Below are 24908 nucleotides of genomic sequence, written 5' to 3'. Positions count from 1 at the left end.
GAACTGTTTTCGCATTACCGCTTTAAGAACTGTTCAAGCTACCGTATCGCAGCTGACTTCCGGTTACGTCATTCATTTGTTTACTTGTGGGTTTTTACTGTGTTTAATAAACATTTTATTTGTTATAAAAAACCTGCCTCAATTATATATTCATTGTTGCTGATTTGTAACAACCTACATCTTATCAGAACGCCATGTTTTAGTCAGTAACGACACTCGAGAGAGAGAGAGAGAAGGGAGATGAAAAGGAGCTGTTAAACACATGCATCTGGAGGGAGTGCACTCATTGTGCTTGCAAAAAAGGACATGCGAGTCAAGTGCAATGTGCAGTGACTGCAAGGAGCTAGCTAAAAAGAAAACAAGGGAAAAAGCTGGACTAAATTAACATAACAAAGATGGTGATGATTGGAACTATTACAGCATTTGATAGTAGCATTGAAAACTGGGTAACTTACATTGAAAGAGTGGAGTTATATTGTGATGCTAACGATGTTAATGATGAAAAGAAAGCCAGCATCTTACTCAGTGTTACGGGAGCAAACTTGCTATGGAGCTTGTTAACTCCTGAAAAGCCAGCTGATAAAATGTTCAAGCAAAAAGACACTCTCCAACAACATTAAACTCCAAAGCACTGGTCATTGCCGAAAGATTTAAATTTCACAATCAGAATCAGAGCAAAAATGAAAGCATTTCTGAATATTGTGCTGAATTTCACAAATTACAGAACATTGTCAATTTGGAGCTGGTCTATCGGATGCATTGAGGGACAGGTTAGTGTGTGGCATACACTGTGAAACCACACAGAAGAAGATCCTGTGTGGAAAAAGACCTTACATTAGAGGAGGCCCTGAACATTGCATCATTGGAAACTGTAGCACGGGGTGCTTCAGAGATACAACACAAATCTCTGGAATATGCTACAAATAAAATGTCACTGAACAGAAATGAAGGAAAGAAATGTTACCATTGTGGGAACATGTCACATGACCCTGAGGGACTGTTGGTTTAAAGACAAAGAATGCAGAAACTGTGGCAAACGGGGCCACATTGACAGAGTACACAAAATCAGTAAACTGCAGGAAAAGGACAAAATACAGAGAAACAAGAAACCCCAGGGAGGAAAATACAACAATGTACACAGAATGAAAGAAAGTAGTTCTGATGAAAATGACTCAGACAAAAGTGAATGATCTTGTCTGCAACTTCACAGCCTGAAAGAGAGAGGATCGAAGAGTAATAAGTGGCAGGCGTGAGACTGAAAATGGAGTTGGACACAGGCTCAACTTTAACAATGATCTCTGTACACGACTGCAAATGACTGTTTCCTCACATACCTCTGAAACAAACTAAACTACTGCTAAAGACTTACACAGGACAGAGAGTGCGTCCCAAAGGTAAAATTAAAGTAACAGTGACCTACAGAGACAAAGCACAGCATTGGTTGGATTGGAGTGAATGGGTCACACCTATTGTTCCAGTGATGAAGGAAACCTCCAGCACAAAACCAGGAAAACCAAGGTGCAAATATGTGGAGACTTTAAAGTGACTGTCAACCCAGTTCTCCGCACAGTACAGTATCTTCTACATCGTATTGAAGACATTTTTGCTTTCCTGTCAAGAGGGGAACATTTCACAAAAAGTGATTTGGCCCAGGCTTATCACCAGATGAAAGTCGATGATGAATCCAAGAAATACCTGACAATAAATACACACAAAGGACTTGACCAGTACAACAGGTTGGTGTTGCTTCAACGATCTGGCAAAGCGCAATGGACCAGGTCCTGCAGGGGATTCCAGGGACTCAGTGTTACCTGGATGACATCATTGTCACCGGCAAAGATGACGATGAACATCTTTCTAACCTTGAACAAGTGCTCACCAGTTACAAGAATATGAGCTCAGAGCTAATTGACAAAAATATGAGTTTTTCCAGAAAGGAAATCTCATACTGTAGACAGGTGATCAACAAGGATGGCTTACACATAACACAAGACAAGATAGAAGCAGTGCTTAAGGCACCACCACCTGAAAATGTGTCTCAGTTGAGAGCATATCTTGGTTTAGTGAACCATTACCACAAGTTCTTGCCTAACCTGTCCACAGTTCTACACCCACTAAATACACTGTTACAGGCAGGGACATAATGGAAGTGGACTGAGAACTGTGAGAAAGCATTTCAAGAAACTACAAGACTCAACTTCAGAAGAGATCCTCACGCACTTTGACCCCTCCTTACCAGTCCGACCAGCTAGTGATGCCTCATCCCATGGGATGGGAGCTGGGTTATCACACAAATTTCCAGATGGTTCAGAAAGAACAATAGCCTTTGCCTCATGAATGCTAACTTCAGCTTTACGCAACTATGCGCAGATTGACAGATGCCCTAAGCCTCATGTGGGAAGTCAAGATATTCAGTCACTACCTGAATGGCCAAAAGTTTACTGTTTACTGACCATCAGCCTCTCGTGTCAATCTTCAACCCAAGGAAAGGTGCTCCAGTGATGACAGCACAGAAGCTGCAGTGATGGTCTCTTTTCTTAGGTATGACATCACATGTATGACATTGAACACAAGGGAACCAAGCAACATGGCAACACAGATGGCTTGTCACATTTACCACGGACAACTTCAGAGGTATCTATACAATGGATCCAGCAGAGGTCTTTCACACAATAGCTGAACAATTACCAGTGACAAACAGCCTCATTGAAAGAGAAACACGCAAATGACCCTATGTTGTCAAAAGTGTATGACATCATGGTAAAGGGATGGCCAGCTCATAGTAACACACTGCTTCCAGCCATCTCAGTGAGGAAGGAGCAATTATCTGTGTGTGTGGTTCACAAGTTGTGGTTCCTCTGGGATGCTGGAGGATCTGCACAAGGGGCACCTGGGTACCGTGAAGTTGAAAAGCCTTGCCCATACCCAAGTGTGGTGGCCAGGAATTGACAAACAGATTGAAGACTTGACCAAGAACTGCTCTGGATGTCAAAAGATCCAGAACACACCAGTACAAGCCCCTTTCCATCCATGGGAGTGGCCCTCATTATCATGACAACAATTGCACATCGACTTTGCTGGACCATTCATGGACTCTATCTTTTCAAATTGCCGTCGATGCACATTCCAAATGGCCAGAGGTCATCAAAATGAAGACAACCACATTGGAAAAGACCATTACAGTTCTGAGGGCCACATTCGCCAGGAATGGCATACCAGAGCAAATCTGCACAGACAATGGACGACAATTTGTCTCAGAAGAATTCCAAAGTTTTGTGAAGAATAATGGAATCAAGCACTTTACATCGGCTCCTTACCAACCATCCACAAATGGCTTGGCAGAAAGATTTGTGCAGACATTTAAGAAACCCATCAAGGCAATGGACAGCTAAAATTGACCACTACAACACAAGACAGACAACTTCCTCCTTGCCAATCGTAACGCAGTACATGCAACCAGACTCTAGCGATGATTTTTCTGAACAGGAACCTGAGGTCCCACATGCATCTTCTCAAACCAGATGTACAGCGTGATGTGGAGAACAGACAGTTAAACACGTGAATGCTAAGTCAACATGGAGCTTCAGTGTGGGACAGTCAGTTCTTGCACGTGATTGCCGGACTGAAAAGCGGCAGCCGGGTACAATTTCTGCCATAGACGGGCCACTGATGTATAGTGGTGGTAGGAGAGAACATATTGGAGACGTCATGTGGACCAAATCCTGGATGCTCAGGTGAAAAATACAACGACGCCTTGCCTGGACTCCCCTGACATAGAAGCAAACACTCCTGATGTGATCACATCAGCCTCATCTATAAATCAGTGTGTCATCAGCACCAAGAACCCACCTGATGTACCTGTGGAGACTCATTCTCCAAAGCAAACGTTTCAGGACAGACATTACCCAGAGAGGCACAGAAGACCTCCGCAGAGACTTGTGTTCTAAATGGGTCTTAGACCAAAAGTTAAAAGAAAAAGGTTTGTTATAATTTGATATTACGTTACTTTGTTGTAATTTGTAAACAAATGGTAGGCATTTGCATGTTAAGGGTAAACATATTTGTTTAGCTTAGTGCCCCAGTAAAAAAAGGTTGATACACTAATAAAAGGGGAGGAGTGTACTGTATAGTCTACATTATAATAAGGGACTACTTTATGTTTTAGTAACACATTGTTGCATGCGCTATTAGGCACATATTGATCTGTACATGTGTGTCAAGTTCAGACTCTACCAATAAAGAACCATGAAACTTATTTCCCATCTCCAGCGTTTTTATTAATAACATAGTTGTGTAACTAGGCCACATACACAGCAGCATGTCACAGCCACTGAAGGCAAACATGTCATGGCCAATGAAGGCAAGTATGCAATATACCTTCTTCATAACCCTGTCTCTCTGTATTGCCACTTTCAGAGAATATGTACTTGAGTCCTGACGAAGGGTCTCGGCCTGAAATGTCGTCTGTACTTCTCGCTATAGATGCTGCCTGGCCTGCTGCATTCCACCAGCATTTTGTGTGTGTTGCTTGAATTTCCAGCATCTGCAGATTTCCTCGTGATGTACTTGTACCACTGGGTCTCTCTATTCAACAGTACTCCCTAGGGCCCTGCTGTTCACCTATATCCTGGCCTGGTCAACTTCCCAAAATGCATCACTTCACACTTGCCTCCCTTTACCCACTTTCCCAGTCATTTAACATCTGTTTCACTATCCACCATAACAATTTTTATGCCATCTGCTATTTGCTCATCATTCTCAATGCATTCCTAAATGTTTTAGGATTAATTCGCTATATTTTGAGTCACTTTCATTGTTGTAAAGTGGGAAATGCAGCCATCCATTTATGCAACAGAATCTCTCACATTCACAGAGATGGTTAGAACAAGGTTAACTGTTCAGTTAATCTGGACTGAGAGATAAATATGTGGCAATTCTCCAAGGATAGTTTTGAATTAACTCAGAAAATCCCTTGTTTACTATTTAACTTATTCCCCAATGAAATTCTCTGCAAAAATGTTTCAATTTCCCATTAGAGGATTTAAACTGGTTCATGGCTACTTGGTTTATTCATTTAGAAGGTTACTGATTTTCAAAAAAATCAATAGTTTATTTTTTTCATTCAGTGAGTGAATTATTTATCAAAGCCAGCTGAAAATTACTGCACTCACTCAGAAAATTAATTATTTATTGCAGCCAGCTATTTATTTAAGCGAAGACTCAATCATAACAGGAGCTATTCACCTGTACAATCTACTTGGTATTTACTTAGCAATAATTTCTTCCAACCAACTATTTGCTTAATAAATCTTCTATCAATATAGCCAATGCTGTCAGAACATATCTAAACCTCAGTGTTACTCAACAATTTATATAATGAGACCAGTTTAGGGAGGCAATTACCTGCAAGAGGAATTATTTATTTAGCCGGTTAAGCTCTGGGAAGGCAGTTCCTGCAGGGTCCTACTGGAGAGTGCTCCGGGGGTGAAGTGAAATGATAGAAGCATCAAATGATACAGAGGAGGTGACTCTTCATCTCATTATGCCAGGGTTGGCTCTTTGATGGAACCTCACAATTAATCATGGTATGCTTTTTCCATGACCATGCAAAGTAGTCTCCTTCAAGCCAATCCCTTTCTGAAAGCGCCAGCCGATTTCACTTTCGGTGCCCTTTCAGTAAATTTTCTTTGCTCCACTTCTAACTCTTTTGCCAACCACCGACCTGCTTGCTGACCCTGCCATCACCACCAGAAACAATGAAGGCATTCGCGTGTTGTCTTTCAGAATCAGGTTTAATATCACTGGCGTATGTCATGACACGTGCAGCAACAGTGCAATGCAAAACATGATAAATACAGAAAAACTGAATTACAGTAATTATATATATATGTATTTCAAACAGTTAAGTTAAAATAAGCAATGCAAAAAGCTTAAGTATTGAGGTAGTGTTCAGTGTCCATTTAGAAATTTGGATGGCAGAGAGGAGGAAGCTGTTCTTGAATTGCTCGGGCTTCTGTACCTCTTTCTTGATGATTATAGTGAGAAGAGGGCATATCCTGGATGGTTTCGGTCTTTCCCTGTTCAAACCGAGTCAGCAAGTGAAGGGAATTTTGTTCTGATTTCTGTTGCTATGGGATCTGCTGGATAATAGGTGCTCCAAGAAATATGATGTGAATGGAGAGAGCAAGGCTGGGTGAATGAGTGAGAAGACTAAGTTCATGGAATCACACAATACAGGTGCCCTTTTGCCTCATGCATTCAATGCTAGATCTTTGAAAGAACAGTTTAATTTATTCCTGTACCATTTTAACAGTTCCATTATTCTTTCAGAATTATAGGCAAGGTGCTTATGGATTTTATTCTCATGCTCAAACAGGATTTCCCGTTGTTAACTGGACGAAGGTATAACAAAAGTTAGCACCCAATAATTAAATGTGGAAAATTTGAGGCAACCAACCCAGATGCCACACTCCTAAATCCACAACAATGAGAGAGAACAAAATTAAGTAACACACATTACAATGGGATATTTGATAGTGGAAAAACAAAAATTAATGGAGAGAGAAAAAACACTTAGGAACAAAGGAGTTAATTAAGAGGGAAACAAGCAAGAAAGAAGAAAAATCCTGACATAAAAAAATAAATAGTTTCACTTTGGGACCTACTAAAATAGTCAGATTAAAATCACCTAATGTATTCAGATTTGCCCTAGTGCACTTGTAACAAAACAGAAGCAGGACTGACTTGCTTTAGCTGTGGAGAGAATCATTTAAATTCAGTACCTGTCCCAAATTTTAATTAAAAAATATTGTGTCTGAATTCATTTTAAGCTTAAACTCATTTTTAAAAATCTTTAATATGATGTTATTGTTTGCAGAATGAAACAAATCTCTTGAAATGGTTTCAATTGGTTAGAGAAAAGGATTTACCAAAATTATTTATTTTCACTTTAAAAATCGTGTTTGGATAGCTACAATTTTTCTATACTGGGCATTCACCAGAGGGCACAAGTAGTGTTTAAATATTCTGTCTTCATGGTCCAGTCATTTATTTGTGAGGAAAGCTTGATAAGACAGTTGATTATTGCTGTTCAAATAGGTCAACAGCACATTGGTCCCAACACATTGATGTGGACATAAAGAAGGAAAGACAGCAGCTATACTGTATTAGGAACTTGGAGATTTGGCATGTCAACAACTACACTCAAAAACTTCTATAGTTGTACCATGGAGAGCATTCAGACAGGCTAAATCACTGCCTGGTATGGAGGGGCTACTGTACAGGACTGAAAGAAGCTGCAGAAGGTTGCAAATCTAGTCAGCTCCATCTTGGGTACTAGCCTGCAAAGTACCCAGGAGATCTTCAAGGAGCGGTGTCTCAGAAAGGCAGCGTCCATTATTAAGGACCTCCAGCACTGTTTCTTTTCTCACTGTTACCATCAGGTAGGAGATACAGAAGCATGAAGGCACACACTCAGCAATTCAGGAACATCATCTTCCCCTCTGCCATCCGATTCCTGAATGGACTTTGAAGCTTTGGACAGTACCTCACCTTTTTTCTTTTAAATATAAAGTATTTCTGTTTTTGCACATTTTAAACTATCTATTCAATGTATTTAATTAATTTACTTGTTTATTTATTTATTATGTTTTATTTTATTTATTATTTTCTCTCTGCCAGATTATGTATTGCATTGAACTGCTGCTGCTAAGTTAACAAATTTCACCGCACATGCTGGTGATAATAAACCTGATTCTGACTCTGTTCCAGGAACTAGACCTCTTTCAAACACACTGAGAATCACAGAAACTTTAGGCACTTTTTGGCCACCTTCTGCATAATGCCCATGCAGGCCACAATATTAACCAATGCACATCCCCAGATTCTGGACCATACCCTCAAAAGTTCTGATGTTCATCCAGCTACAGTTATCATGAAATGAAGGTTTCTCCCTCTCCCACCTTTGCAAGTAAGGAGTTCTAGTCTCCCAACAACCTCGTGTTGAAAGCACTTTCTCCTAAGCTAACTGTTACATGGCTTCAGGTCTAAAGGTCTCCAACTCTTCATCCAAAGGTGCAAAGCTACCCGTTAATGCTTATCGTGCTATCAACAAGAGGTTATTGCGAGAGACAAGGAATTCCTGTTCCTTTGGCTCAATTGGAACAAAGTACATCAATGGAGGGAGAGGTCACCCAATAATTTAGGTGGCAATACTGAAATCCCAGCTCAGGAAACAGGAACACAAGAACCCAAGGAGTCAACTTACACCCAAGCCGGTTCTGTAACTTGGTAGGACCTCATGTCACATAAGCCTGTACCTATTTATCCAATCAGAGGCCATTTCATTAGCTACACCTGCTTGTTAATACTAGTCAGGCAATCATGTGGCAGAAACTCAATGTATAAAAGCATGCAGACATGATCAAGAGGTTCAGTTGTTGTTCAGACTAAATATTGGACTGGGAAAGATGTGAACAAAGTGACTTTGACAGTGGAATGATTTTTGGTGCCAGATGGAATGTTTGAGTATCTCAGAAACTGCTGATCTCCTGGGATTTTCACGCACAACAGTCCCTGGAGTTTACAGAGAATGATTGAAGAAACAGAAGCACCCAGAGAGCACCAGTTCTCTGGGTGAAAACATCGTGTTATTGAGAAAAGTCAGGAGAGAATGGCAAGACTGGTTCAAGCTGACAAAAAGACAACAGCGACTTCAATAACCATGCTTTACAACAGTGGTTTTCAGGAGAGCATCTCTGAACACTCGACAGGGTAAACCTTGAAGTGGATGGGATGTAGCAGCCAAAGACTGAACATACACTCAGTGGCCACATTATTAGGTAACTTTTATACCTATGTGTATGTTGATTAACAAAAGCTGATCAATGTCATTTTAACAAATGAGCTAGTATGAGTTGCTGTTTGCATTAGAGAACCTCAACCTTCACTTCATCCAGACGGACTTCCCAAACTCACTCCTGAAAAGACTGGGTCAAATTTCAGCCTCAATTCCTTTACTGCAGGCTGTTCATTCTCATTCAGCAACAAGATCTCTCCTTTATCTATTCTATCAACTCCACTCAAACTTCTTGACAATCTCAATTAAATCATCCCTTGGCCTTTATAGTTCAGGACGTGCGCTTAACAAAGTGATTGATTTGCCTCCGATACACTGGACTGGCGGTTCCATTAAAAGCATTCTTCTTACCCTGGGTGTTCTCCCGGTGCACCATTCATCTCCATTTCCATTCTGTCTTTGATTTACACTTCAGGTTCAAGGGTGCACACTTGAAGCTGTCTGCTGAACAGCAGAGCTATTTATATTCCTTCCCAAATACAAGCCCAGAATCTCATTGCCTCAATATTCCACTTCCACGACTTGTTCTAGCAAACAAGCGAGTGGCAATTCCTGGTAAACGCAGGGACAGAGAGTGATGGGATGCAAAATATAACCCACACAGCATGAAATATCTATCATATTGCTTTATTTAGATATTTCTAAATGTTAATGTTGTATATTACCACATTACACTGCCTAGTGAGAAATTCTGTTTATGTAATATACTTAAGTGCTCTACTAGTCAAGGCCTAGAGAAATCTTTAAAAGAAAGATTCATGATAATCTATCTAAAGAGAATCTGAATGACCTATGTAATAAAGACATTACTGATAACAAGGCCAGAATAAACTTACTTTATCGCCCTTACCTGTGACGGAGAAACACTGTCTACCAAAGCTCCATCGATCATTTTCGCTCATCCCTTGCTGAATTCCATGACTGGATTGGCCCATGTCTGGTTTATACACTTGTGCATTTAATATACTTTCTAGTTCACCTCAGTCCTCTCAATAGCTCTCAAGGTCTTTGCTTACTCACTGTCTTCTCTGATTAAATTCCTGTTCATAAATTAAATGAAATTTTATCTGTTGGTCTGGTCCTGCTATTTATAATGTACACGTTAGCAGAATCGCCAGCTCAGTAACTTCTACCAATGTCAAAGGTGCTTAGAGTATCATAATATGATTGGGCAAGAGTCACAGTGGCTGTTTGGGGCCTGAATGGTGGTGAAGCAAGAGGTGAATAGGCAGGTGTAGCGATTGGCGGGGAAAAGTGCCAGGATGGACATCAGCAGTGAGGGACGAATGGACAAGGAATCACAGAGTTCAATCCCTGTGGAAAACAGAGAATCCGCAGAGGTCAAGATGTGTTAATTGGTACGATCCTGTTGAAGATGGCAGAAGTCAGAGAGGATAACCCTGTATTTATCCCGTCAAATCCAGTAAGATGGGTTGCATTCTGGTACCTCTGCATTGACATATGTATGCGGCTGATCTTTGTCTACAGTAGCGCCAACTCACTCTTCCTCAAAGCAGTCCCAGTCTGTGGACCATGTATTCATTCCACCAATGCTGCGTGATGGCCTGACTTTTCCCACTGGCTTTGCTCACTCTAATAGATTCCCTTCACTCCATTCATTAAAGACCTATCCAAATGACGACAACAAGCCTGCTTACAGTTTGGCAGACGGGAAGCCACTGCCTGCCCTCAGACACCCCCTCATGCTCCAAGTGAATTATTACAAACATTAGTGACTCACTTCACCAAGAGACCTTCCCATCACAACATCCAGCCTCATGGCCCACACTTATCTCATTTCAGCTAGGACCTGTTTTGGACAATCAGACTGAGAAAATGGAGACGAGTACAAAGGTTGATAGAGGAGCTACAAAGGTCAAGCTGAAAACCGTAGGTCTTTCAATACCGGGCAACCACAGGAGAAATTTCTTTGTGCATTATGATACAAGAGAAGATAAAATGGACCACTGTTTAATTTTAGGCAATTTATTTTCAGAAACAGAAATCAGCAAGTTTGAATCCTGGCCCATTTTAAACTTCTATATTCTGAATCTGCCAAAATCTATTGCTGGCCAGAAGAGAACAGGAATGAATAACAATGCCCTCTGGATCCATCTGTGCACTTGAGGCACTGTCCATTACAGCAACTTTGCTAATATGCATAATGTCACACCTGCTCCCAAGTTTGGCAAATCCCAAATCAGGCCAGTTGCAAGCTTCTGAACACAAGCAAGGCTCCTTTGAGTTAATTTTACATCAAAGTAACTACAGGTGGAGCAGTATAATTTTAGATACAGTACTGTAGATGGAAAAGGAAAATGCTGATAAAGAATCTAATCAACTAAGAGTTAAACACACAATTTTCTTTGGAGATTGGACACAGATTACTTTTGTGCATTGGAACAGAGCAGTGAAAAGGAGGCGTATATTGCTTTCTAAGGATATAAAATGTGGAATTCCCTCCTCAGCAGTGTGTGCATGTATTTCTTTTCAAAACCTTTTCTAAAGCATGTTTGTTAAACCCAACCTCTGAATCTCCTTTTGTGCCGCGACATAGTTTAGTGTTTAAAAATGAGTTCTGTGAAACATCAAGGGTATTTTGCTAAATAGATACTTTGAAAATGTGAGCTTTATTCCTGGATCATATTCAGTATACAAATTTGAGATGAAAAATATTCCTTTCTAAAAGCAACCCTGACTGATATGAAAAGAGACAAGGAGACAGTAGATGCTGGAATCCAGAACAAAAAAAAACAATCTGCTAGATGCATTCAGCAAGTCAAGCAGAATCTGCAGGTAAGAAATAGTCGACATTTTGGAAATCATTGACAATTCCTTTCCTCCCACAGATGCTGCTCGACCTGCTGAGTTCTTTGACCAGCGATTACTTATTAATGGCAAAAAAAAAGAAATAAAACTACTAAATACCTTATTATTAACTCTTTATTCATAACGTAACATAGAAAACCTACAGCACAACGCAGGCCCTTCGGCCCATGATGCTGTACCGAGCATTTGCTTACTTGAGAAATTACCTAGAGTTACCCATAGCCCTCTATTTTTCTAAGCTCTATGTACCTATCCAGGAGTCTCTTAAAATACCCTATCATATCCACCTCCACCACTGTCGCTGGCAGCCCATTCCACTCACCCACCGCCCTCTGCGTAAAAAAAACTTACCCCTTTCATCCCCTCTGTACCTACTTCCAAGCACCTTAAAACTGTGCTCTCTCGTGTTAGTCATTTCAGCCCTGAAAAAAAGCCTCACACTTTCAATGCCTCTCATCAACTTATATACCTCTATCAGATGACCTCTCATCCTCCGTCACTCCAAGGAGAAAAGGTAGAGTTCACTCAACCTATTCTCATAAGGCATGCTCCCCAATCCAGGCAACATCCTTGTAAGTCTCCTCTGCACCCTTTCTATGGTTTCCACATTCTTCCTGTAGTGAGGTGACCAGAACTGAGCAGAATACCCCAAGTGGGGTCTGACCAGGGCCCTATAAAGCTGTAATATTACCTCTAGGCTCTTAAACTCAATCCCACAGTTGATGAAGGCCAATGCACTGTATGTCTTCTAACCACAGTCAACCTGCGCAGCTGCGTTGAGCCTCCTATGGACTCGGGTCCCAAGATCCCTCTGATCTCCCACACTGCCAAGAGTCTTAGCATTAATACTATATTCTGCCATCATATTTGACCTTCTGAAATGAACCACCTCACACTTATCTGGGTTGAACTCCATCTGCCATTTCTCAGCCCAGTTTCGCATCCTTATCAATGTCCCACTGCAACCTTTGCCAGCCCTCCACACTATCCACAACACCCCCAATCTTTGAGTCATCAGCAAACTTACTAACCCATCCTTCCATTCCTCATCCAAGTCATATAAAAAAATCACAAAGAGAAGGGGTCCCAGAACAGATCCCTGAGGCACACAGCTGGTCACTGACCTCCATGCAGAATATGACCCATCTACAACCACTCTTTGCTTTCTGTGGGCAAGCCAGTTCTAGAACCACAAAGCAAAAACCCCTTGAATCCCATGCCTCCTTACTTTCTCAATAAGCTTTGCATGGGGTACCTTATCAAATGCTGTGATGAAATCCATATACACTGCATCTAATGCTCTCCCTTCAACAATGCTTTCAGTCATATCCTCAAAAAATTCGATCAGGCTCATAAGCCACGACCTGCCTTTGACAAAGCCAAGTTGAGTGTTCCTAATCATATTATGCCTCTCCAAATTTTCATAAATCCTGCCTCTCAGCATCTTCTCCATCAACTTACCAACCAGTGAAGTAAAATTCCCTGGTCTATAATTTCCTGAGCTATCTCTACTCCCTTTCTTGAATAAGGGAATAACATCCGCAACCCTCCAATCCTCCGGAACATATCCCATCCCCATTGATAAGGTAAAGATCATTACCTCTCTTCCCTCACCTTCCACCGTAGCCTGCAGTGTATTTTGTCTGGTCCCAGTGACTTATCCAACTTGATGCTTTCCAAAAGCTCCAGCACGTCCTCTTTCTTAATGTCTGTATGCTCAAGCTTTTCAGTCCATTGTAAGTCATCCCTACAATCGCCAAGGTCCTTTTGCATAGTGGAATCTGAATCAAAGTATTTGTTAAGTATTTCCACTATTTCCTCCGTTTCCATACAGACTTGTCCACTGTCACACTTGATTGGTCCTATTCTCTCACGTCTTATCTTCTTGTTCTTCACATATTTGTAGAATGCCACAAGGCCTTCTCACGGCCCCTTCTGGCTCTCCTAATTTCATTCTTAAGCTCCTGCTAGCCTTATAATTTTTTAGATCTCTATCATTACCTAGTTTTTTGAACCTTTCGTAAGCTTTTCTTTTCTTCTTGACTAGATTTTCAACAGCCTTTGTACACCACGGTTCCCGTAACCTACCATTCTTTCCATCTTATTGGAACTTACCTATGCAGAACGTCACGCAAATATCCCCTAAACATTGGCCACATTTATGCCATACATTTACCTGAGAAAATCTGTTCCCAATTTACGTTTCCAAGTTTCTGCCCGATGTATTCATGCTTCCCCTTCCTCCAATTAAACATTTTCCTAACTTATCTGTTCCTATCCCTCTCTAGTGCTATGGTAAAGGAGATAGAATTATGATCACCATCTCCAAAATGCTCTCCCACTGAGAGACCTGACACCTGACCACGTTCACTTCCCAATACCAGATCAAGTACAGCCTCTCCTCTTGTAGGCTTATCTACTTATTGTGTCAGGAAACCTTCCTGAACACAGCTAGCAAACTCCACCCCATCTAAATTCCTTGCTCAAGGAAGATGCCAATCAATATTGGGGAAATTAAAATCTCCCGCTACGACAACCCTATTATTATTACAGCTTTTCAGAATCTGTCTCCCTATCTGATCCTCAATGTCCCTGTTACTATTGGGTGGTCTATATAAAAAAAACATCCAGTAGTGTTAATGACCCCATCTTGTACCTAACTTCCACCCACAGAGACTCAGTAGACTATCCCTCCAAGACTGCCTCCTCTTCTGCAGCCATGAAACTATCTCTGATCAACAGTGCTGCACCCCCACCTCTTTTGCTTCCCTCTGTCTCTTCTGAAACATCTAAAGCTTGGCACTCAAAGTAACCGTTCCTGCCTCTGAGCCATCCAAGTCTCTGTCATGTCCACAACATCGTAGCTCCAATTACTGATCCAAGCTCTAAGCTCATCTGCTTTGTTCATGATGTTTCTTGCATTAAAATTGACACATCTGAAACCACCAGTCTGAGCGCATCCCTTCTCTATCACCTGCCTATCCTCCCTCTTACAATGCCTCTATTTGTGAGTCAACTACCTCTTCCTCCATCTCTTCAGTTCAGTTCCCACCCCCTAGCAATTCTAGTTTAAACTCTCCTCAACAGTCTTAGCAAACCTCCCTGCCGGGAGATTGGCTCCCCTCAGATTCATGTGCAACCCATCCTTTTTGTACAGGTCATGCCTGCCCCAAAAGGGGTCTCAATGATCCAGAAATCTGAATCTCTGCCCCCTGCTCAATTCCTCAGCCATGCCATTTATCCTCCACCTCACTCTATTCCTATAGTCACAGTCACCTGGCACAGGCAGTAATCCTGAGATTACTACCTTCAATGTCCTGCTTCTCAAGTTCCTTCCTAACTCCCTGTAGTCTGCTTTCAGGACCTCCTCCCTTTTCCTACCTATGTCGTTGGTACCAATATGTACCACGACTTCTGGTATTTCACCTTCCAATTTCAGGATATCGTGGATGTGATCAGAAACATCCCTGACCCTGGCACCTGGGAGGCAAACTACCATCTGTGTTTCTTTCTTGCGTCCACAGAATCGCCCGTCTGACCCTCTAACTATAGAGTCCGCTATCACTGCTGCCATACTCTTCCTTTCCCTGCCCTTCTGAGCCACAGGGCCAGACTCTGTGCCAGAGATGCAGCCACTGTTGCTTCCCCCAGGTAGCCCATCTCCCCCAACACTACTCAAACAGGAGTACAGCCACAGGGGTACTCTCAAGCATGTGACTCCTGCCCTTCCCTCTCCTGACTGCTTCCCACTTATCTTCCTCCCGATGCTCCACTGTAACTACTTGCCTATATATCTATCACGTCCTCACTTTCCCTGACCAGACGAAGGTCATCGAGCTGCATCTCCAGCTCCTTAACCCGGTCACTAAGGAGCTGCAGCTTGACACACCTGGTGCAGATGTGACCATCCGGGAGGCTGGGACATCCCACCTCCGACACCCCGTACAGAACACTGGGTTCTCTTAACAATCAACACTAACAATACAGTGTGGGAACTCGAGGCTAGTGGCAGCAGCAAGGATCAGCCAATCAGACTTGAATGCAAAAGAATGAAGATAGACAAGCATTCTGAACACTTTCTTAACTATAATTTGCTCTGGAAAAAAAAAGCCAGTAATTGAGCAGATTACATCATTCTGTGGAGAGATTGGACTTGACAGACCTCTCTCATTGTTTAAAATTCTTATTATGTTAACTTGCTGGCACACGCACAAATTTAAAAAAAAACAAGAACTGCTAAACTATGAATCATTCACTTACTTCTCCAAATAGCAATTGACTAATTGAGAATCTGTTAACATTTATATATCAAGACATTCACCTTACCATTGCCAACTGCACCTTCAGTCAACCTGGTCCCCTCTCTTAGAATAATCTCCTCTGCACCTCCACTTCTCAAGATTCCCCTCCAAACTCAAGTCTAACTAATCTTTTAATACTAATACCTTCTCCTAAACACTGCTCATCACTTTACTCTATTTTCATGAATTATCCTTTTGGATCCATCTCTTTACTAAAGACAGTTAACACAAATAAAGACATACACGTCAAGTCAGCATATGAGCTGAACAGAGCAAATGCTTTGAGTACTCTTACCTTCTTGCACATTTAGAACCACATTTTGATAACCAGCTGACCACCACAGGAACCAAAAGCTCCTACCATTATGAGGATGCTCGGGAATATACAGCGCTCTATAGACACGCACAATCATTTCAAAACCTGCTGCATGCACCAGAGACAATGAAGCAATGCCTCAGTCACACAACTCCCAGAGTCTGCACAAAACATGGTCTATTCCACAGGACCATTTTCCAACCGGTCCCATGGAAGACAACTGTGTACAAAGTGGCACATTTCTGAAACATTACTTATTTGGTCTCTGCTAAATTTAGACTGTGACTCTATCCTGCTCTGATTGCCTGCGAAATCACCGCCTCTCTGTAGCAGCCTGGAAGTATATTTACACTGTAATCATGGATCTGGCAAATGGCTTTGTTTAGCCCAGCTGTGATCAGCACAGGGTAACAAGCCAGGCTAAAGAATTTTTAATGGTACAAGCCGAACTACCTTCAGTCCAAGGGATCACTGACAAAAGACTTATAAATATATACACTCGGTGCCCACTATATTAGGTACACCTGCTCGTTAAAGCACCTGTTCATCAATCTAATCAGCCAATCCTGTGGCAGCAACTCAATGCATAAAAGCATGCAGACATGGTCAAGAGATCAATTTGTTTTTCAGACCAAACATCAGAACAGGGAAGAAATATGATCCAAGTGACCTTGACAATGGAATGATTTTTGCTGCCAGGCGGAGTGGTTTGAATATCTTAGAAACCGATGATCTTCTGGGATTTTCAGGTACAACAGTCTCTGAAGTTTACAGAGAATGGTGCAGAAAAAAACCCAAAAAAAAACACTTCCCGAAAGCTGCAATTCTGAGGACAAAAATGCCTTGTTAATGGGAGGTTGGAGGAGAATGGCCAGACTGGTTCAAACTGACAGGTAGGCGACAGTAACCCAAATTAACCACATGTTACAACAGTGGTGTGCAAAAGAACATCTCTGAATGTGTAACACATCGAACCTAGAAGTGGATGGGCTACAGCAGTACAAGATCACGAACATACACTCAATGGCCACTTTACTAGGTACAGGAGGTATCTGAGAAAGTGGCCATTCGTTGTATATTAATCTTTCGCACAACTTCAGAACCCCCAATATACTTCACTGCCAAAGCACTCTTGAAATGTGATCGCTGTTGTGACATAGGCTTCATGAAAGCCAATGTCTGCTTACCAGGCTCTATCAGACATCATTCTGACACACTGTTACAGCAATATTGAGTGAGGTATAAATATTGACCGGGACACTGGGGATAATTCCTTCCTCTTCCTTGATATCATTCTTGTAAAGCAGTCTTGGCTTTGACATAACATCTTATCTGAAATTCAACACATCTCTCAGTGCAGCAGTCTCCAAGTACCGCACTGGAGAGCCACCATCAATTTTTGAATTGGTACTTTCAAACTTGCATTCAATATGAGCCTTTTTTCAATCACAGAGTCATAGAGAACAACAGCACAGAAACAGGCACTTCGGACACCTAGTGCATACCAAACCATTAATTTGCCTAATCCCATTGACCTGCACCTGGAATATAGCTCCCTGTACCCCTCCCAGCCATGCACCTCTCCAAAATTGCAATCAACACCATACCCACCACTTCCACTGGCAGCTCGTTCCACATTCTCGCCACCCTCTGAGTGAAGAACTCCCCGCCCCCCCCCACCCATGATCCTCTTAAACATTTCATCTTTTAACTGAAACCCCTTTTTACTGGGCATTTCTGGAAATGCGGCTTGTTAGCCCCTCGCTAACTGCCACAGGACTCTACAGTGAGAGACCCACGTTTCTCGGGCTCCATACGTTCTAGGATGTATATGACTTTGATTCTGCCAACTCCGTGAGGTTGGGATGTCTCACCCACCCAAACCCTGGTTTGTGTGAATGCTGTGTGATTTACTGCCCCCCACCCCCGGCAATCGCCCACCAGCAAGAAATAACAGATCGTACACTGCATGCAATTATAAGTATATTTAAGAACACTAATTTAATCAATTACTAAAGGAAAGAAAGAATAAAAACAAAAAAGGCCCATTATACTTAATCAGTCACATGTGCACAATGGAGCCCAAATCTTCCAAAAGCCATTGTTTTCTCTGTGCGCACTGCATTTTCCAAATGTCGCTCGAAATCCATCTCAAATAAATGGGCTCTCCCACAGAGTATTGGTCCTTCCTCCCTGAAGACATTCTTCTGCACAAAGCACCTTGTGCAACGTGAACAGGATCTTCAGCCACATTCCATCCTGTCTTTTCGCAGTTCCCGCCAACAAAGACCTCTCCGCCCATCGTTCTCTGGAACCTTCTCCCATTTCTACTACCCTGATTGGTTGATACCACATTCCTAAACTGAACAACAAAGCTCCTCATCTCAACTAAAACCCAAACAAGCTGAAAGCAGAACTGACTGCTCCTACAGCACTGCTAAGATGAAATACCTACAACATAGCAGTAAAAATCATAACCAGGGCATTACATAACCTTAACCTATGATCTTTGGTTGTAGTCTCACACAACAAAGTCAGGTTGTATTTACCCAATTTATACCACTCAATTTTGTACACCTCCATCAAATCTTCTCTCAATCTTCTACACTCTAGGGAATAAAGCCCTAATCTCGACAGCCTTTCCCTATAACTCAGGTCCTCCAGTCCCAGCAACATCAATGTAAATTTCCTCTGCACTCTTTCAATCTTATTTACACCCTTCCTATAGGTGGATGACCACAACTGCACACAATGCTCCAAATAAGGCCTCAAAGTTGTCCTACACAATTTCAACATCGAATTCCAACTCCTGCACTCAGTACATTATTTACAAAGGCCAATAAGCCAGAAGCTTTCTTTATCACCTTATTTACCTGTAATGCCATTGTTAAGGAATTATGGATCTGTATTCCCAGATCCCTTTGTTTTATCATAATCCACGGTGCCCTTTGCTACCACGTAAAGCCTACCCTAATTGGTCCCACCCAAGTGCAAAACCTCACACTTTTTGCTGCTCAATTCTAGCAGCCATTTTTCAGCCTGTTTTTCCAGCTGGGGCCAGATCCCACAGTCTTCCTCAGTATCAACTACACACCCAATCTTGAGGTCATCCACAAATTTGCTGACCCAGTTCATTGATATAGCTGACAAACAGCAATGGACCCTGTTGTGTCTGTGCACAACTACATATATATTAAATAAAAGCACGCATGCGGGAGATGGCTTTAACTGGTATATTCACATTGCAGTGAGAGAGAGAGAAACAATGCATACGTGTAGACAACAGATTAATATCTACTGCTAAGGGCAGAAGGACTCATTGTAATAAAAGAAATAGATCCATACATTACACTTCCTCCTTTAGATTAACACACCATAATTAACATGCTTTCACAATAACAGTCCATAACAAACTTCACTGTTCTAAAAATTTAGTCTTTTGGGTGCCGCTCTGTTTCTTTCAGGAAAGCACCTCTGGACCTTTGGAGTGGCATCAGGTTTGGTTGGTGTCTTGTCTACCACAACTTTCTCAGTTTCCAGTGTCACGTTGCTGTCAGTGACATCATCACTGAGAGGTAAGTCCATTGGCAGTAATGTATCCATCTTGTTAGATGCAGTTGACTCAGCTGTGTATTTTGATTGAGTATCCAGTATCTGGTCCACATGACGTCTCCATGTATGTCCTCCAACATCCACAATGTACATCAGTGGTCCAATTCTTGTAGCTATCCTTGTCTTCTCAGTAATCATGCACCAGGATTTCCTGTCCAATCTCAAAGCTTCTTGCTGCTTCACTTGGCAACTGGCTGAACTATTAATTTTGTATTTTCCTCTGGAGGTCCGGAGATGTAAGATTTCAGATTCCTGTTCATGAACAACATTGCATATGCTTGATTTGTCGTTGCATGAACAGAGTTCTGATGCACAAAAAGAAAGTTGTTCACCTTGTGCTGTAGAGAAATGTCATCATCCATTGCTTTAATGGACTTCTTGAAGATTTGGATAAAACTTTCAGCTAACCCATTCATTGCTAGGTGGTGAGGAGCTGACTTGAAGTGTGTGATGCCATTTTTCTTCATGAACAGTTGGAATTTTTCTGACCATTATTGTGGTCCATTGTCCCTCACAATTTGTTCTGGTAAGCCGTTTCTGTTTAAGTTAATCCTCAGAGCAGAGAGTCTTTGCTGAGGTGGTTGACTTCATTAATATAACCTGCAGTCACTTCAAATGAGCATCCACTATAATCAGAAACATGGAGTCCATGATTGGCTCAAAGTCAATTTGTACTCTCTGCCATGATGACGACGGCCACTCCCACAGGTAAAACACTGCCTGTAGGGATGCATTTTGAACTTTTTGCCATCCTTTGGCCAAGTCTTTGTCTGTTTATCTATTCCCTTCTCAAACACTTTCTCATCAGCATTAAGCAGCTGTGCCAGTCTCTAGTTAGTGCTACCATTTGGGCTGCTGTTGCCAATTGATGTCACAGTAAGAGCTTTGATTGAGTGCCAGTCTAGTTTGATTTTTCTCAACCATTCACATCTGAAAAGTGCTGGCCCTCCACTTTTCAATGCATCAAGCTCTAAATGTTGTGGTTGGCATCTATACACCACGCTTACTTTCAGTTTGCCTATGGGTTTCACTTTTTTGCCTGTGCAAGTCCTTGGCATCACTGAGGTCTTCTCCGATGTTATCTTAGAAAACAGTCTGTTGTAGTCAAAATCAAATTATGGACAAAGCTGACCCTGTATCTAGCTCCATTTTCCGTTTTACACCAGACACGTCTATTATGATCCAGATGATTTTGTGATCAGCTTCAGTTGTAGCTTGCAGTTCTAAGCTTGACAGTTCACCTTTGTCAGGCTCTAGGTTGTCTGCTTCTGTTTTACTTTATACATTTGCTTAGTTTTGTGCTGAAGACTTTTCACTCGGTTGTGCTTTTTGTCTTTTTTTTATGCATTCATTTACGGGATGTGGGTGTCGCCAACTAAGCCAGCATTTATTATTCATCCCGAGTCTGCCTTGTACATTCTCTCCATGTGATCTCATCTGTGACACTTTCTGCAGACTTTTCTTTGAACCAACAGTCATTTGCATCATGGGAGGATCTGCCACATTGATAACATCTTTGGCTTTTTGCACCGTTCAGGGATATTTTGTGCATTTCTCATTCCAACCTCCTTTTCCATAGTTCTGCTGCATCCTTTGCTGCTGTCTCAAACAGTACTGCAATGGTTATTGCACATTCTAAGGTTAGGTCTATTTTGAACAGTAGCCTCTTTTGAATGCTTGGACAGTGCATGCCACACACAAGCCTGTCCTTTAGTGAATCAGAAAGCCCATCTCTAAAGTCACAGTGCTGGAAAAGTTTACACAGTTCTGCAATGTGTTCAGAAATGCTTTCATCTATTAATTGTTTCCTTTTGTAAAACCTAAATCTCTCAGTTATTGCCAGTGGTTTAAGGCTCAAGTGATCTTGTAAAATTTGATTGAACGTCTTGCTGGCTTTTCAAGGGTTGCTAGGTTGTGTAAGAGACTCTACATCTTTGCACCCAATAAGCTAGGAAGTGCAGGGGCTTTCTTTTGCTCCTCCACGTTGTTGACGTTACAATACAGTTCAACCCTCTTGAAATGCGACTCCCAGCCTCCATTAGTGCGATCAGGTTCATTGACTTCCCCAGCTGAAGTTATTTTCATGTTAAATTCAGCATGTATTTGACTGTTACACTCTTGACCTTTGGCTTTCTCATGCTGTTTAACTCTCGCTGTTTCGTCCCGCAACTGTCAGTGCAGATCGTGACATTTTCTGACATTCAGGTGTGTACTTATCACCAATTTGTTGTGTCTGTGCACAACCTCATATTAAATAAAAGCACCCATGCAGGAGATGGTTTTAACGGGTGTCTTGAGCATGAGAGAGAGCACGAGAGAGAGAGAACAGTGCACTGTTGTCTATGCATGTGCATGCTCAAACAACAGATCAATACATAGTGCTGGTGGGGGGGGGGGTGGGAATCATTGCTCTAAAAGAAATAGATCTAGTACTGATCCCTGCTGCACAGCACTAGCAACCAGTCACCAATCAGGGAGGCAAGCATCTACTACCACTCTCTAGCTTCTCCGACAAAGCCAGTGTCTAATCCAACTTGTTACCTCAAGCAGCTCAATGCCAAGCAGCTGAAACTTCCTGACCAACCACCCCTGCAGAAATCCTTGCTGAAGTCCATGTAGACAGCAACCACTGCCGTGCCTTCATCAATTTTCCTGGTAACTTCCTAGAAAAACTCGATGAGATTGGCTAGACATGACTCACCACTCACTAAGCCACGTTGAATATTCCTAATCAGTCCTCGTTTATTCAGATACTTGTATCTTCCAATAACTTCCCCACTGCTGAGGTCAGGTTCACTGGACTATAATGTATTGGTTTATCCTCAAAGCCTTTCTTAAATAACAGAACATTGCTTTCCTCCAATCCTCTGGCACCTCACCTGTGGTTAAGGATGTTTTAAATATCTCTCTTGGGGCTCCTACAATTTCTGCACTAGCCTCCCACAGGGCACAAGGGAACACCTTGACCAGCCCTGGGAATTTATCCACCCTAATTTGCCTCGAGAGAGCAAACATCTCCTCTTCTGTAATCTGTACAGCATCCATGAGCTCACTGCTGCATTTGTTCACATCTATGGTTTCCGTGTCCATCTGCCCAGTAAATAGAGATCGAAAAAACTATTCAAGATCTCCTGGCTCCCTGCATACATCACCACTCTGGTCTTCCAGATGATAAATTATGTCCCTTGCTATCCTTTTGCTCTTAATATACCTGTCGAAGTCCCAATGATTCTCCTCCACCTTTCCTGTTAGGGCAACCTCATGCCTTCTTTTAGCCTTCCTGATTTCCTTCATAAGTGTTTTCTTGCATGTCTTATACTCAAGTTCCTCATTTATTCCTGCCTGCTTATACCTAAATCTGTTATCCTTGCCTTTCATTCTGACAGGAACGTACAAACTCTGTACTCTCAAGATTTCTCTTTTGAAGGACTCCCACTTGCTAAGTACACCTTTGCCAGAAAATAACCTATCCTACTCCATACTAGCTAATTCCTTTCTGTTACCATCAGAATTGGCTTTTCTCTAATTTAGATTCTCAACCTGAAGTCTAGATCTGTCCCCTTCAATAATTACCTTGAAATTAATGGCATAATGATCACTATATGCAAAGTGTTCCCCTACACAAACTTCTGTTACCCGTCCTGTCTCATCCCGACATCACACTTTCTCTAGTTGCAACTTTTATGCACTGATTAAAGAAACTTTCTTGAACACATTTGACGAAATCTTTCCCATCTTTCTCTTTTACAGTATGGGAGTTCCATTCAATATATGGAAAGTTAAAATAACCTATTTTAAAAGTCTACAATCTCTCCATAAATTTATTCCTCTAAATCCCATGGACTCTTGGGTGGTCTATAATATAATCCCATTAATGTAGTCATACATTTCTTATTCTCTTATTCCTCAGTTCTACCCATAAAGCCTCATTAGATGGCATGGGTAACAAATCTGAAATCACAACTATTGAGGGTCCTGATGAAGGGTCTTGACACGAAACATTGACTGCTTTTTTCAATGGATGTTGCCCGACCTGCTGAGTTCATCCAGCTTTTATACGTGTTGATTTGACCACAGCATCTGCAGTGTGCTTTGTGACAACTATTGAGGTCCTGTCCTTTGACTTGGCATCTAACTCCCTGAACACAGAACCTCATCATCCATCCCACCTATGTCAATAGCGTGCAAAAGAGTAAATCTTTTCCAAGTGTCATCAGTATCTGTTAAGAGAAATTATAACCACAAACTATAAAAATTGTACTGCCTGAAACCTTAAATGTTTTTGAGAACACTGAAAATTTTCATCTTCAATACAGAGGATTCAAAGTTAATTTGATTTTCACAATTTTCTGTTCCAAAGCTGCCATGGTTCTATTCAACCAACTAAAAAGAAAAATTTAAACATCAACCAAAGAAAATTAAACATTAAATACCTTCAGGCTCACAGAGTCGCAATTCATCTTCCACCAAGGCTCTTTACAGTTCTCAAAACTCATTGAATTCAACAATTTCAGATGACTATTCTTCCAAAATTGGCTAGTGAACTTAATAGATCCCTTGATACTGTAGATGCTGCCTGTACTGTGGAATACTTTCAGGATTCTACTTTTATCTATGTAACGATGATCAAATTTAATGAACTACAAATCAAGCCTCGTAACTGGTTTTCAGAGTCATCTTGGTCACTTTCCAGGTGTTGCCATTGAATCATCTTCTGAAACCTTTGAATTAGAACTCATAGAAGGCTGTTTCTTTGTCAAGTCACTTTTTATTGTCATTTCAACCATAACTGCTGGTACAGTACACAGTAAAAATGAGACAACGTTTTTCAGGACCATGGCGCTACATGAAACAATACAAAAACCACTCTGAACTACGGAAAACAACAAAAAACTATACTAGATTACAGACCTACCCAGGACTGCATAAAGTGCACAAAACAGTGCAGGCATTATAATAAATAATAAACAAGACAATAGGCACAGTAGAGGGC

General features: G+C 41.6%; 1 protein-coding gene across 5 annotated transcripts in view; it reads right to left on the bottom strand.

Moving 5' to 3' along the window:
* Positions 1-24908, bottom strand: part of LOC132378352 (copine-4) — a 347486-nt gene that overhangs the window by 298462 nt on the left and 24116 nt on the right. The window contains exon 1 of one of the 5 annotated variants that reach the window (XM_059945194.1): positions 16283-16478. The exons of the other annotated variants lie outside the window; for them this stretch is intronic. The gene's annotated coding sequence lies outside the window, so the exon portion shown is untranslated. Of the gene's footprint in view, positions 1-16282; positions 16479-24908 lie in introns of those variants that run through there. 5 annotated transcript variants of the gene reach the window in all.

This window comes from Hypanus sabinus, chromosome 20 (assembly GCF_030144855.1).
Source record: "Hypanus sabinus isolate sHypSab1 chromosome 20, sHypSab1.hap1, whole genome shotgun sequence".
Lineage (NCBI taxonomy): Eukaryota > Metazoa > Chordata > Chondrichthyes > Myliobatiformes > Dasyatidae > Hypanus > Hypanus sabinus.
This window is presented reverse-complemented; position numbering and strand designations above follow the sequence as displayed.